Below are 14,651 nucleotides of genomic sequence, written 5' to 3'. Positions count from 1 at the left end.
TACATGAGATTAACTTCCATTCTCATGATTCACTTATTCAGTTGACTCTTTATCTATTCCGTGATTTGTGTTGACTTCAGATTCATCATCAAAATCACTATCAATGTTGATATTTTCAAACTTTAGGGATTCAGCTTCATTTTCACTAAGGCATTCTAAGCCTGGACATTTGTCATCATCAAAAGTAACATATGTGATTTCCATAATCTTCTTTAGTTCAATCACATAGACTTTGTATGCAGTTTTCTCCAATGAATATCCCATAAAAATTGCCTCAAAAACTTTAGAGTCAAATTTTCCTAAATATTCAGAGTTGTCCTTCAAAACATAGGACTTGCTTCCAAACACATGAAGATGCTTCACAATAGGCTTTCTTTTAGATAGGATTGAGTAGGGTGACTTGCCAAGATTCTTATTAATGAAATATCTGTTTTGATTGTAGCATTCAGTGTTCACAGCTTCTTCCCAAAAACTTGTTGACGGTTTTACATCTTGTAACATTGTTCTAGCAGCCTCTACCAGTGTTCTATTCTTTCTCTCAACTACCCCATTTTGCTGAGGTGTTCTAGCATCTGAGAATTGTTGAACAATGCCCTTGTCTTTGCAGAATTCAGTTAAGGTTGCATTCTTGAATTTTTTATCCTTTATCACCCCTCAATCTTTTCACACAATTCTTCAGAACTGCTTTTCAACCTTCTTGATGTGTTCAATTATGATGTGTGAAGTTTCATCTTTAGAGTGCATAAATTTTACCCATGTATATCTTGAGTAATCATCCACCATCACAAGGGCATATCTTTTTTCTTGAAATTGACTGGACATTAACTGATCCAAATAAGTCCATGTGAATAAGTTACAAAGGTGCACTTATAGAATTCACAGTTTTACTCTTATGACTTGATCTTTTCATTTTTTTTCCTTTTTGACAAGCATCACAGACTTCATCTTGAGCAAATTCTAGATTAGGCATGTCTCTCACTAACTCTATTTTGATTAGAGTATTGATTGCCTTGAAATTTAAGTGAGGTAGTTTCTTATGTCATAGCTTGCTTTGCTCAACAAATGCCTTGGTGTAGAAGCAACAAATTCCATCCTTATTTGTTGAGTCCAAGTCTGTAACAAATAAGCTTCCTTTCCTTGCTCCTTTCAGAGCAACTTCACCAGTCTTTTTGTTGATAAAAATGCATTCTCATTTGTCAAAGGAGACCTTGAATCCTTAGTTTGCAAATTGACCAACACTAAGGAGATTCACTTCAAGACCAGCTACCAGTGCTGCATCTTCAATGACAATATTTCCAGAAATCAATTTGTCATATCCCATTTTGAAACCTTTGCTATTGTCTCCAAAAGTCACTAATGGGCCAGCCTTCTCCTCAAACTGTGATAGTAGGGCCATATCACCTGTCATATTCTTGAGCATCCACTATCTATGATCCATATGAGTTTCTTTCCTTTGCCCTGCACACAATGAGTTTAGGTGTGTTTAGCAACCCAAGCAGTGTTGGGTACTATTCTCTTGTTAACAGATTTGATAGAGTCAGAGTTTGATGATTCAGAAAGAATAGAATTTATTGAAATGATGTGCATTGTCCTTTTTAGCTAAAGACTCAATATTAATTTCCTTAAGATCAACTCTCAGCTTGTGGCAACTTGTCATTACTTTCATGTTGCAAGGTATGCAATCAAATTTATCATAAAATGAGTAGGGATCTTCAGTTTTTGCTTCATTGTACTTGCATGCTCCTTTTCCTGGCTTACTAACAACCTTTTTACAAAGGTGAGTTAGATGATTCACAGAGCCACGTTTTTGACATTATTTTCTTGGAGCATCTGTAACATAAGCAAAATTGTTGCTCTTGTTTATCCCAATCTTCCCATTTCTATTCTTCTTTTTCTTTCTTGCATCTTCAGTTTTTACTTCCTTGACAGGTGTCTTGGAATCTTGGTTGACCATGGGCTTCTTTTCAGCTTTAGAAGTTGGAGTTGTTTCTGCATTTTTCTTCTCATTATCTTCATCGGCAATTTCTTGCTTTATGATCAACTTTTCTTCACTGAAATCTACTTCACATACTTTGAACATAGGTGAACCCACCTTTCTCAGCATAGCCGGGACATCTTCATTTTCAGTTGCTTTTCCTTTACCACCTACAGCTTTCTTATTGTTCAAAGTATCATAATCAAGACCAATAGCTATGTTAGCACATGGCTTGTTCTTCTCATGAACTGACCAACCAACTCAGATGCATTCCCGAATGATTTCAATTTCACCTCATTCTTTTCAATCTTTTCTCTTAACTCAGCTTCAATCTCATTGGCACACTTCAGCTTGTTTTTCAAATATTCATTTTCTTGATTGACTAACTCAAGCTTCATAAGCAGTAGATCCATCTTTTGCTTCTCACTCTCAAGCTTCTCATTAGCTTTTGTTAGCCTACTAACTTCCTCGGTAGCTGCTACTAAGCTGGTGTGTATATGGAACATCTCCACACTCATCTTTTCCACAGTCTCCTTTAATTGACTAGCATTTAAATCAATGGTGGTTAATGTTGGTACCTTTGATTTTGAAGTGGATGCTTCTCCATGCTCAAAAGTCATAAGTGCATAGCTTCCAACCTTTTCATCCTCATCATCAACATCAATATCATCCCAACTCTTTCCTTCTGTAATATAGGCTTTTCCAGACTGCTTCTTCAAGAGAGCTTTATACTTTGCTTCCAGTTTCAAATAAGCTTTATCCTTCTTCACCTTTTTAGGCTTTCTGCATTCAGTAGCAAAGTGACCCAATTCATCACAGTTGAAACACCTTATCTTTGATCTATCCACAGATCCTATTTTGTAGCCACCTTTGCTAGCTGAATTGTACTGAGCTTTTGGTTTTCAATTGTTGCTGTTGGAAGATTGTTCCTTGCTTTTGAAAAATCTTGGCTTCTTGACTCTTATGTTGTAAAATTTCCTAGCCAAGTAATTCATGGATTGATCCATTTTATCTAGCTCATCCAGGATGTAATATTCATCTTCCTCCAGCTCCAACACAACTTGCTTTTGAGGTCATTTGTTCTTTTGTTCCATAGCTTGAACAACGGAAACTTGATCATCTTGCTCATCTTCATTTTCTTCTCTGTCATTCATAATCAAAGCACTTGAACCATCAACAACATGACCATGGTGTACTTTCAATGAATTTCTTTGCAGCATTTCAAGTTTATAAGTTTTCAAGATTCCATATAGAACTTCCAAAGTCATTCTGCTTAAGTCGCTTCCTTCTCTAATAGCTGATATTTTTTGTTCAAGATGGTCAGGAAGAGCTATCAGGAACTTTGGGTTAACCTTCTCAGCTTCATAATATTTATCATGTAGCTGCAAGTCATTTATCAATTTATTGAACCTTTTAAAAACTTCAGTAATTCCTTCTTTTGGTTTGGCCATAAATCCCTCATACTAAGAAACCAGAATCCTTCTTTGGTTTGACCTAACTTTCTTTGTTCCTTCACATAAGATCTTTATTTTCTCCCAGATCTGTTTGGCTGTGTCACAATTGACAATGTTATTGTACAATACATTGTCAAGTGACTCTATCACGATCAGCTACAAACCACTATCTAGAGAGACTTTTTCTTTTTCAAGTTCAGTATATTCTGAAGGATATTCAGGAGCATAAGGTGCTGGAATGACCATGTCTCCATCTATAGATTCCTCAACTCTTACCATGGGGGTGAAGGGCCCATTCTTGAGGATCTGAATGTATAATGGATTGGCCATCCTGATGAACAACATCATTTTATTTTTCCATAGTGTGTAGTTAGATCTGTCAAAGGTAGGAATTTTGATACTGTTAAGCTTCTGTGTATTCATTTTTCCAAGATCTTTTATCTGTTTGCTTTCAGATTTTGCTCTGATACCACTTGTTAGGTAATGAATACAACACCGGGGGGTGAATATATTTTGGATTATTTTTAAGCTTTTTGAAATATTATGGATGGTGAACAAAGTAATATAACTAGTAAAGATAATATGTTTTAACAGGAATAATAAAACATGCACATGAACACACTATCTTTCAAAACTCACTTAATTTTATATTAAAATCAAGTATATCTTACTACAAATTTCTGGGTTCTTTGTTGATAAAGAACTCAGCTTCTCTCTTGAGAGTTACAAGATTTTATAGATCTATTTTTGTTACGTCTAAAACAAAGCATCCAGTGTTTACTTTATAGAATAGTAGACATAGGTTTTACACACAACATGCAATAGCATGTACTAAACCTTACTTTAAGTAACTAAAACTTTCTATTTTTGGCTTAGTATATCTTTACAAATCGTGTATGTCTGTGACTTTACTTTTTCAGTTAATCTTGGCCTTTGATCTTGTACTCTTCAAGCTACTTTTGTAGACGTTTCAAATCAGTGATTGATTTGTTTGTTGATTGATAATGTTAGATATATTTGATAATGTCATGTCTAATATAATTTATGTTTAGTTTTCAGATCTTACTTAAACAGGACAAATCAGTATTTAACTGAAATCAGCACTTAACTGAAATCAGCACTTATATTGAAGTCAGAACTTAAGTGATCAGTACTTAAGGTTCAGGAGATATTTATCAAGAGATAATATCAGGACTTAAAGGAAACTTTCAGATAAGGAAGGCGGCTGATTGAAAGAAAAGAAGATCAAGACAAACGTAAGAAGAGATATGCATGAAGAAGGAATTCTGTGAAGAATGGAATACTTGGAAGAAAAGATAACTGATTGATATATTTTAGGAAGCGGAATTATATTCCATATCAATTAGCGATTATCTTGTAACTATGTAATATATAAACACAGGCATAGGGTTTACACTATAAGTGTTATCATTATCGAGAATATTATTCATTGTAACCCTAGCAGCTCTCGTGATATTTGTTCATCAATGAGAGAGGACAGTTCCATATTGTAACAGAGTTTATTGCATTGAATAAAGTATGTTTTCTGTTACTTGTGTTATTTGAATTCGATTTGATTGTGCTATACACTGTATTCAACCCCCTTCTACAGTGTGTGTGACCTAACAAGTGGTATCAGAGCCTATCTGTTAACACACAAACAGTTTAAGATCCAAAAACAATCATGTCTGAAGCAGAAACTCCAACCAAGCCCACCAAAACTGAAGAACCACCAAAGACTCAAATCCATAGTCGATATGAGGATATTAGAGTTCCCATACTGAAGCCATCTGAATATCCCATATGGAAGGGGAGGATGACTATGTTTCTGGAAGCTACTCATCCAGAATATCTTGACAGAATCCATGAAGGACCTCACAAGCCAACAAAACTCGTTGTTGTAGTTGCAGATGAAGCAGCAAAGTCTGTACCAAAGGAGAAGAGTGATTACACTGTTGAAGATATCGCATCAATTGCTAAGGATGCTAAGGTACGACACTTGCTGCATAGTGCCATTGATAATGTAATGTCAAACAGGGTAATTAACTGCAAGACTGCAAAGGAGATATAGGATGCCTTGGAAACAAGGTGCCAGGGAACTGATTTGATTAAGAAGAACAGGAAGACAATACTCACTCAATAGTATGAACACTTTGACTCAAAGCCTAATGAGTCATTGACTGATTTATATGACAGATTTGTCAAACTCTTGAATGATTTGTCACTGGTTGATAAGGAGTATGATCTTGAAGATTCAAACATTAAATTCCTGTTAGCTCTTTCTGAAAGTTGGGATTTGAAGGCAACAATTATAAGAGACAACTATAATCTTGAAGAAACAACTCTTGATGAAATTTATGGGATGCTCAAGACTCATGAACTTGAGATGGAACAAAGAAGTAATAGGAAAGGAGGAAAGTCAAGGACAATTGCTCTTAAGGCTAAAGAAGAATCCCCCAAAGCAGCTACCTCAAGGAAAGGCAAGGGAAAAGCGCTCTTCACAAAGTCTGATACTAATTCATCAAGTTCTGATAGTGATGATGACTCAGAAACTGAAAGCTTGCCTGAGATAGATGCTGAGGAAGAGATGATGAAGCTGTGTGCTCTTATGGTGAAAGGAATCACAAGGATTGCATACAGAAAGTTCAGGAAGGGAAAGAGGTTTTCCAGGAAAGGTGCAAGTTCTGATAAAAAGAATTTCAGAAAATCTGAAGGCAAAGGATGGAAGTCTCACGGAGGAGATTACACAAATGTCAAATGCTACGACTGTGGTGAGAAAGGCCACATATCTCCTGGATGCAAGAAAGTGAAGAGTGACAAAGGCAAGGCTCTTGTCACAAAGAAGAAAAGCTGGACAGACACTTCAGATTCTGAAAGTGAGGAGAACTATGCCTTGATGGCAAATGCTGATATGGAAAATGCTAATAGCAGTCCTGAAGGTGCTGAGTTAAAGGTACCTCAACCTACTTATGCCTTTCATACTGATGATATTAATGAGTTGAGAAGATATCTTAAAACCATGTTCATTAGTTATAGAGATCAAACTTTAACATGTGAAAGATTAACTTCTGAAAATCTTGCTTGTAAAAAGAGGAATGATTATTTAGAAAAAGAGTTAGTCATGTTCCATCAAACTCAGAAAGATAGAGATGATGCTTTCTATGTTAGGGATGAAGTACTTAAAATGAATGAATCTCTAAAAACTGAGCTAGAAAAGGAAAGAGAGATTATCAGGACTTGGACTAACTCTGGCAGAACAACTCAGAATTTGTTAAGTAGTGGAAACTGGAAAGAGGGCTTAGGTTATGGAGATGATAAGAATGATAAAGGAACTGTAGATATTAAGCCTATAGTTGTTAAACAAAAGCCAAAGTTAAAACCTGTTAAGTTTGTAGCTGTAAAGTCTGAAACTGAGAAATCAAAAGTTAAAGAAGAATTAACTTCTGACAAACTAAAATAGGAAAAGACAACTGAAGTAAATGTAGTCTTAATGACAAAGAAGTAGCTTAAGCATAAGCTGAAAGATGTAAAGAATATAAACAAGGTAAAGTCTCCTAGGAAAAATAGGAATGGAAAGGAAGGTATGAATAAAAGCAATGATTATAAGTCTGTTCCTAATGCTCCTAGAAAAACATGTCATAATTGTGGAAGTTCTAACCATCTGGCTTCTTTTTACAGGAAGAATAAGAACATAAACTCCTTACCTTCAAAGAAAGGAGTTAAGAGTCAGTCTGTTAGATATAGGCCACAAAATCCTTGTTTTCATTGCGGTAGTTTCTGGCATTCCATTTATACTTGTAAGGAATATCATAGTTTGTACTATGATTATTATCAAATAAAACCTTCTTTAAAAAAAGTTAGCACTGTTCCTTCTAGTGTAAGTTCTGATACAAAGTCTGATAGTATAAATGCTGATAAGAAAAATGTTAACATACACTCTGATGCTAAATCCGCTACAAATGTTAACGAACTTAATAAGGCCACAGGATCCAAGCAAGTATGGATCCTTAAAACTAATCATAAGTGGTCTTTGTCATTGCAGGACAACAGGAAAAACATCCTAGTTTTGGACAGTGGATGTTCAGGACATATGACTGGAAATAAAGCCCTGCTATCAGACTTTGTGGAGAAGGTTGGCCCAAGTGTTTCTTATGGAGATGGCAACATTGGAAAAATATTGGGATATGGCAATATCAATCTTGGGAATGTCGTCATTAAAGAAGTAGCTCTGGTCTCAGGACTTAAACACAATCTGCTGAGTGTTAGTCAAATCTGTGACAGAGGTTATCATGTGGATTTCTTTGAAGAACACTTTGAAATTGTAAGCAAATCTACAGGCAAAGTTGTTCTGAAAGGATACAGGCATGGTAACATTTATGAAGCCAAGCTTTCAACAAGTACTGATGGTTCTGCAATCTGTCTGATGAGTATAGCATCAATTGAAGAGAGCTGGAATTGGCACAAGAAACTCTCTCATTTAAATTTCAACAATATAAATGAACTAGTCAAGAAAGATCTTGTGAGAGGACTGCCAAAATCAGTATTTGCTCCTGATTGCCTTTGTGATTCATGTCAGAAGGCTAAACAAAGAAAATCTTCATTCAAGAGCAAGACTGAATCATCAATTCTTGAGCCTTATAACCTACTACATGTTGATCTATTTGGTCCAGTGAATGTCATGTCTATTGCAAAGAAGAAATATGTTATGGTCATAGTGGATGAGTTCACCAGATACACATGGGTGTATTTCTTGCACATAAAAAGTGAAACTGCATCTATCTTGATTGATCATGTCAAGCAACTGGATAAATTGGTCAAAGATTCTGTGAAGATCATAAGAAGTGATAATGGCACTGAGTTCAAGAATTTGACAATGGAAGAGTTCTGCAAAGACCATGGAATCTAGCAGGAATTTTCTGCTCCTGGAACTCCACAGCAAAATGGAGTTGTTGAAAGAAAGAATAGAACTCTTATTGAAGTTGCACGAACTATGCTTGATGAAGCAAAGCTACCAACCTATTTTTGGGTTGAAGCTGTGCAGACTGCATATTTTACTCAGAATGCAACACTCATTAACAAGCATGGAAAGACACCATATGAGATGGTGAATAAAAAGAAGCCAAATCTGAAGTATTTTCATGTATTTGGATGCAAGTGTTTAGTTCTTAAGACTCATCCTGAACAGCTATCCAAATTTGACTTAAAAGCTGATGAAGGAATTTTTGTTGGATATCCACTTTCCACAAAAGCCTTCAGAGTCTACAATTTAAGAACAAGAGTTGTCATGGAATCTATCAATGTCTCCTTTGATGATAAGAAGATTACTGGACTTGAAGATTTTAATGATCATGATCAGCTGAGATTTGAAAATGAAGACTTAAATTCTGATACTAAAAATCCTGACAGTCTAAATCCTGATACTGCAAACTCTGATGGATTAAATTTTGATGTTATTGAAACTGTGGTGACTACGTCAAAGGAAGATGCACCTGTGTAGGGGGAGCATACTGAAGATACAACCACATCTCAAGACGCATCAGAACATACAACTAGCTCTTCAAGTTCTGATTCATCAAGTTCTGATAGTTCTGAAAACTTAAATTCTGAAGGATCCAACTCAGAGAGCATAGTTTCAGGGGGAGCATCAGAAAATGTTGATGAAGATAGCATGGATCATGGGGGAGCATCCAGTTCTAGAGAAAACCTTCCATCTGCAAGGAAGTGGACTAAATCACATACACCTGACTTAATAATTGGAAATCCTGATGCAGGTGTCAGAACTAGAACAGCTACTTCAAGTGAATGTCTCTAGAATTCTTTTCTTTCTCAGACTGAACCAAAGAAAGTGGAAGAAGCTCTTCAAGATGATGATTGGGTGCAAGCAATGCAGGAAGAGTTAAATGAATTTGAAAGAAACAAAGTCTGGACCCTAGTGCCAAGACCAAAGAACAGATCTGTTGTTGGTACAAAGTGGGTGTTCAGAAACAAAACTGATAGTGATGGCATAATTACAAGGAATAAAGCAAGGTTGGTTGCAAAAGGATATTCTCAACAGGAGGGAATTGATTATGATGAAACATTTGCACCAGTTGCTAGATTGGAAGCCATAAGGATATTTTTGGCTTATGCTGCTCACAAAAAGTTTACTGTCTTTCAAATGGATGTGAAAAGTGCTTTTCTCAATGGAGAATTGGAAGAAGAAGTATATGTTGAACAACCTCCAGGCTTTGTAGATCCCAAATATCCAAATCATGTCTACAGGCTTGATAAAGTACTTTATGGCCTTAAGCAAGCTCCAAGAGCATGGTATGAGACTTTAGCTCAGTTTCTTCTGGAAAGTGAATTTAACAGAGGAACTATAGACAAAACACTGTTCTACCTCAACCATGGAAAGGACTTACTTTTGGTTCAGATATATGTTGATGATATCATCTTTGGTTCTACAAATGACAGACTTTGCAAGAGGTTTGCCAAACTAATGCAGTCAAGATATCAAATGAGTATGATGGGGGAACTTAGCTATTTTCTGGGCCTTCAAGTCAAGCAGAATGAAGAAGGCACTTTTATTTGTCAAACCAAGTACACCAGAAATTTCCTGAAGAAATTTGGAATGCAAGATTGTTGAAGTGCATCCACTCCCATGGCCACTGTAACAAAATTGGATTAGGATACTGGTAAATCAGTAGATATTACTGATTATAGAGGTATGATTGGCTCTCTACTCTATCTAACTGCTAGTAGACCTGATATCATGTATGCTACCTGTCTTTGTGTAAGATTTCAAGCAGATCCAAGAGAACCTCACTTAACAGCTGTGAAAAGAATTTTCAAGTATCTTAAGGGAACAGCTGATCTGGGATTATGGTATCCTAGAGAATCAGACTTTAAACTAATAGGTTACTCAGATGCAGATTTTGCAGGTTGCAAAATTGACAGGAAAAGCACAAGTGGAAGCTGCCAATTTCTTGGAGGCAGATTGGTTTCTTGGTTTAGCAAGAAATAAAAGTCAATTTCCACATCAACTGCAGAAGCAGAGTACATTTCTGCAGGAAGCTATTGTGCACAGATTCTTTGGATGAAGAATCAGTTACTGGATTATGGGTTAACATATTTTAAAATCCCTATTTACTGTGATAATCAAAATGCTATTGCTATGACAGGTAATCCAGTTCAACACTCAATGACAAATCACATGAGCATTAGGTACCACTTCATCAGGGAACATGTGGATGAAGGTACAGTGGAATTGCACTTTGTTCCAACAGATCAACAACTAGCAGATATCTTCACAAAACCACTGTGTGAAGCTACTTTTACAAGATTGGTAACTGAACTTGGAATGGTTTCAGGTTCTTTCTCTAAATCTGCTTAGCTTTTGTTTTGATGCATCAGACTTTATGATCAGTATTTACAGATATTACTATCTTTGTGTATTCTGTGCTTAATTGAAAATTGCTTAAGTACTGATTGTTGTATGATGTGAATTTCTAAACTCTGATAGTGATATGAATGTTTCTGTGATTATTCAATCCAATGAGGATAACTATGCTAGATGCTGACCTAGTAGTCTTTAATATACTAACAAATCCCATGTTTGAAGTAATTGTTTATATGGAAATCTGTTGACACAAGCAAATTCTGATATTGAGCTTAGTTAAATTTACTTTGTCTATCTTATTACTAAGTCAAAAACTAGAATAATGCTTCTCATCTATTAAGTTCTGATGTTAGTAAATCTGGTGAATGTACTAAGTGCTGATAAGCCTCACTTATCAAAAGAAAAGGAAAAGAAAAAGAAATAAAAATCAGGTACTCCATTGAGATCTAGAGTAAAAACTGTGGAAGGGAAGACCCAAGTGCATTGCTGGTATTAAGTAATAGGCATCAGAAAAGCAAAACTAAATATTTTTCTTGGTGACTTTTCACACTCTATGATTACTGGAGAAATACTCTGATAATAGCATAAATTCTAATAAGCAGTCATGACTCACTTACACTGAGAAGCCACTGTAAAATGGAATTTCAAAAGATGCATAAAATGAGCACAAAACAGTTGAGGTAAACTCATGCATGAACTCATTCTAAAGTAGACTACAGAATCATGACAGATTTTGAGTAAAGTTCTTAGTTATGCCTTGTTTTTAAGATGAACTGAAGTGAATCAGACTTTAATCTTTATCTGATATTTAGCTTACTGCACACACATATACTCCATATGAATGATGAAAATTACTGTGGTGATAAATGGTATTTTAGATGAACGTTTAAGTGTCAGTTACATAAATTCTGAGGACAAGTTATGATGAAAGTTCTGATGATTAAGTTCTAAAGAAATGAAATCAGAATTTGTGTGAAGAATTGCAGAAACAGGCATTCATTTTTCGAGTTAAGAAATCATGTTCTGATGACTGTTAAGTTCTGATATAAGTCTAAGTTCTGATATTACACTCTGATTCTTTACTTGACTTATTTGTGGTTAAAATCTGAAATAGTCTTATTTAAAATCAGAATATGTTTGGGTGAGATATTAAAAGTCAATATAATTTGGGTTAGTGGTACACGACTATGCACAGTAATTTTTTTTACTTATTTCTTGTGCGCATTAAACCCTATTTTACACTTCCAATGGCTGTTTTTCTTCTCATCAGTCTAGGGAGACGAGGTAAAATTAATTTTACCTATCATTATTCAATTTTCCTTGCGTCTCTTGGCATTCTATTGGCTATATAAACCAACACCTCAGCCAACACATCTCTCATTTCTCTCAAACTCTCAAACTCATTTCTTTTTCTCTCATCACAACCATGGTTCATTACGACTTAGCTCTGAACTATGATACTTTTACTCTCAACCTACTCAACCCTCTATCAGAACATATCTCAAACCTTCACATACTGTGAGGCCTTCATCTTCAAAGCCCAAGAGGACAAAGATTGTACCTCAGACACAATAGAAGAGAAGGATGATTGTTCTGAGAGATGAGTCAGACAGTGAGGAACAGGTTCCTGTGTCAGAACCTGTTGTCAAAGAAGCTGAAAAGGTCTCTTCTCAGAAGGATATTGGAATTGGGGGTTCTAAGCTTCTCAAAAGGCTTAGAAGGATGTATTCTGATGAAACTCCCAAGGAATCTCCACCTTCAAAGAGATACAAGAAATAGAGAGCACAAAGGTATAGGGCTGAGTCAGTTTCAGAGGATGAGGAAGCAGCAGCTAAGGAAGGAGATCAGGAATCTCTAATCTCAAAAGAGCCAGAATTTGCTGAAGCTACTGCATATCTAAACCTCCCATTGTCACCAACTCAGGAAACTGCTCAAGATAAAGTATCTACACCACCTGTGTCTCCCTGTAAATGAACCAGTATCTACTGCAGACCCAGGCACAAGTGGTTGAGATTGATATTAACAACCTAATTGTGCCTGAGGTTTCTCCTACTTAGAAGCTCCACCAGCTCCAATCAATCCATCAACAAACCCAATTCCCTGATGCTAATGAAACTCCAGAATTGTCTACAACACCTTCTCTGCATCTAGACATTGAAGGTCAGACTATAGGTGAGCATCCGAATATGGTTGTTGATCAGAATTTGGAAGCATATCATCACTTAGAGGATGATGTTGAAGCCTCCATATCCTCTCATACTGTTCTTTTATCAGAGGATGTTGACTCTGTAAGTTCTGATGCTGCAAATGCTGATGATACTGGTGATGCTGCTACAAATGCAGATGCTGATGAAGCTGGTCCTTCTGGCCATGCACCTCTACAAGCTCCTTCAAAAGCTGAACTAGTTAAAAAGTTTGTTAGAGGAGATACACCAGTACCTTGGAGTGAGACTCCTAGAGGACAGGAGTGGACTAAGGAATGGAACTCAGTCAGTTTTATTCCTTCTGAAAAGATTCTTGCTGATCACTTGGCAAAAGCTGATGAGATGTTAGTTAATGATGATTTCAAAACACAGCTGAGAGTTACTGATTTGAGTACCAGACATCTTCAAGGTCAAGACTCAACAACTCATGCCGGGGTGCATAAAATTCAGAAGCTTTACTCAAGCAAGAAACAGCTATGAAACTTGAAAAGAAAAACTTTTTCAAACCTACCTTTGACAGAGTTGCCTACATTGAGAAAACCCAAGAGAAGCAACAATCTCAGATTGATGAAATTTGAAAAATCAAGCTTCTACAGCAATCTCAACTCAATGAAATCCAATCCTTAGTGGAATGCTTCTCTCTTCTTTTACTGCTGAGATGCCAAAAAGGGGGAGAAATTAATTAAGTCTAAATGGAAAACCTGAAGAACCGAATAAAAAGGATGATGGTAATAACCCAAGAAACTCTGGAATGGGTGGAGGTCGTGGTCAAGGTGGAGGTCTCTCATCAAGAAGAGCTGGAACTACAAGTCATAGAACAAGTTCGATACTGGGAGAAGAATAACTTCTGACTGGTAAAAGGATAAGTTTGATGAACTTTTGGATCTTGATGAAGAAATTTCAAGACAGTTATTTCTGAAAGAAAATCCAGGAAGGACTTTGAGAGTCTAATAGAAGAAGAAGCCAGGCTTAAGTCAGAAAAAAGTCAACTTTAAATCTGAAGCTTCTGTTGTTAAAAGAAACTTCCTACGGCTAAAGGCATTGTGATAAAAGAAAGGACAAATCCTGTGGAAACCAAGGCCAAATCACAATTAAAATAGATCTAAGGTCCAAGGGCAAAGAAAAAGTTGGTGAACTATAAAGGTTTATGTGCCTCCTATGGATGAAGAATTTTTGAAGATGCTGATCTACTAACTCAAGGAAGATTCTAAGACAACCTCTGACATGGCTCAAGTTGTTCAGAGTCAAGATATAGTTAGTTCAATAACCATGAAGCAAGCAACCTGATATAGCTCAAGTTGACTTGATATCAGAAGATCAAAGGAAACCTTGACATTGCTCATGTTAAATCCTCAAAGTTACCCTACCAGGATTCACTAAAGCCAAACAGACTCAACCTTTGAAGACTGCAGCAAGTGGTTTGAAGCAAGAGTGGTTACTGGAAAGGAAGCAAGAGATAAATCTGGATTGGTAGTGCTGATGAAAGAAGATTGCAGAACAACCAATAATCCAACTTCCTTAAGTGAACCAGGTGTTGGAGAAAATCCTGAAAGATTGAATCAACTAGAATCTGTACAGATGGTCTACCATACCTTCTTGAAGAAAAAACTTGTTATATTTCGAACGATGGTAGAGTTTAC

The sequence above is a fragment of the Apium graveolens genome, chromosome 3, assembly GCF_009905375.1.
Source record: "Apium graveolens cultivar Ventura chromosome 3, ASM990537v1, whole genome shotgun sequence".
Classification (NCBI taxonomy): Eukaryota; Viridiplantae; Streptophyta; class Magnoliopsida; order Apiales; family Apiaceae; genus Apium; species Apium graveolens.
Note: the sequence above shows the minus strand (reverse complement) of the source record.